This window comes from Mesoplodon densirostris, chromosome 2 (genome assembly GCF_025265405.1).
Source record: "Mesoplodon densirostris isolate mMesDen1 chromosome 2, mMesDen1 primary haplotype, whole genome shotgun sequence".
NCBI lineage: Eukaryota > Metazoa > Chordata > Mammalia > Artiodactyla > Ziphiidae > Mesoplodon > Mesoplodon densirostris.
In genome coordinates, this window is record NC_082662.1 from 172,659,041 (window position 1) to 172,661,296 (window position 2,256).

Below are 2,256 nucleotides of genomic sequence, written 5' to 3' on the forward strand. Positions count from 1 at the left end.
CAACCCAGCAACTAACCCCATCACCATGAAACCCAAGGCTGCGAGCCGCGTGGCAGAGCGGTTCTCCTGGGGTCCCTCACCCTGCTGCTCTCCGCCCGGGTGCCCCTTCCCAATAAAGTCTTTTGCTTTGCCAGCACGTGTCTCCTCGGACAATTCATTTCCGAGCGTTAGACAAGAGCCCACTCTCGGGCCCTGGAAGGGGTCCCCTTCCTGCAACACTTTTGCATCTCAAGTTCGGATATCAATTGATTCTCACCATGCTTGGGGGTGGGTGGTTTTTTGTTATCCTCATTTTAAGGATGCTTGGCCTGTCTATGGCTACAGCTAATGACTGGAGAAACCCGAATTGAAATCTAGGGTTCCTGGCTCTTGAATACTCACTAAGCTTTCCCTTTAAACACCAAGATATGTTTCCTTCCCATTCGCTTTAAGCCTCTGTTGGGATCCGCTGGGTATTTCATGCACTCACTGTCTCCCAGTCAACTGAATGGAGGACTTTTGGTTCTCAGTTACGCAGTTCTATGTGATCACAGTTAATCTGTGAGATGAGTGAACTCCGGCCCAGGTACTTCTTCATAAATATTAGGATGCTGAACTTCATTTGGAAGCAATGGGGAGCCAAGATGACAGTTTTCTGCATAAAAATGTAAACGTTTAAGTGTGTTTAAATCGGGACTGCATGAAACAACGTGAAGCAAAGAAGAGAGCTGTTCCTGCACATTGCATAATGGAAACACCGACCAAACGGGTGGTGTAATAGTTAGCTAAATAAGGTAGCAGTGACTTCCTAAATGTATGTTGGGTACTAGATGTATCAGTCAAGGTTCTCCAGAGAAAGAGAATGGAAGGGATTTATTTCAAGGGATTGTCTTATGCAATGGTGGAGGCTGGCAGGTCCGTACTCTGTAGGGCAGGCCGGCAGGCTGGAAGCTCAGGTTGAATTTGATGCTGCAGTCGTGAGGCAGACTTCCTTCCTCTTTGAGGAACCCCAGTTTGTTCTCTTATGGCCTTTCAACCAACTGGATGAGGCCCATCCACATTATTGAGAGTAATTTCCTTTACGTAACGTCAACTGATTTTTAGATGTTAACCACATCTGCAGGATACCTTCGTAGTAACACTTGGATTAATGTTTGATTAAATAACTGGGCATTAGAGCCTAGCCAAGTTGACACATAAAACTAACCATCACATGAGCCAATGAGGAAGACTGACATTTCAATCAATTGCCTAAAATTAACATTAATAAAGTTCGTATATAAAGTTTCAAGAACTACCTTTCCTAGAATTTGAAGATGATGATGTGCATTCTCCCACCATCAGCACATTCTTGGGAGCCATCTTGTTCTTGGGGGTCATCTTGCTCTGTCACTGAAACTAATTCTTTTTCCCAAGACAGCTGGAGACCATCATGAAATATTTATCTTAGGACACATTTTATACAGAAATTCACTCAATTCTGGATAGAATGTCGTTTCTACCACTTTGCCCTGATTTATACAGCTGGTCAGCCCGAGGCAGCCTTGAAGATGACAAACTAAATGTGTCAGGTAAATTGTATCCACTTCCTTTCAAATGATTTGTTGGGGGACCTTAATCTTCTTTTTCTCAGTGTAAATACTGTCCAACCAAATTAAATTCAGACTGATGTCACTCCCACTTTGTCCCCAACATAAATGAAATCGTACACAGATTTTCCCTAAAGAGATTTCAGCATTTTTTTCCCCTCTTTTGCCTGAAAAGCTTACTATTGTGTTTGCTAGCTCTTGGCAAGCCTGCATAAGTTGCCTGAGAATCAAAATGGTTAAAGGTGTGGTTGATTTCATTTTGCTGTAGGTATAAGAAATAATTATATCTTGTGGTTGGAGATGGTGCAATTTGGCAGAGAGCAGAAACTTTTACAGGAATAACTGAAAGGTATCATCACCAACAAGCCTGCAGAGATGAAAAAGACCCAAACAATTCTTGGCAGGCTGTTCATCCAGGGTAAGATGCTCAAATGATGTTTGGAGATATGGAGATAAAGGGTAGATGCCTGTGTGCATTTGCCAGAGAGCTTCCCTGATCACTTCAGACTTCTTGAATTTCCACACTAAAGGTTAAGGTTTAGGGTGACTCCTTCATTAGAAAAGAAAAATAATAAAATTAATTTTAATTTGCCTACATTACACACAAGGAAGTGTGGTGGTAATAACCTAAAACATCAAGAATCAGGAGAATCATTTAAATTTAGTTTATTGATTAAATCAACTGGAG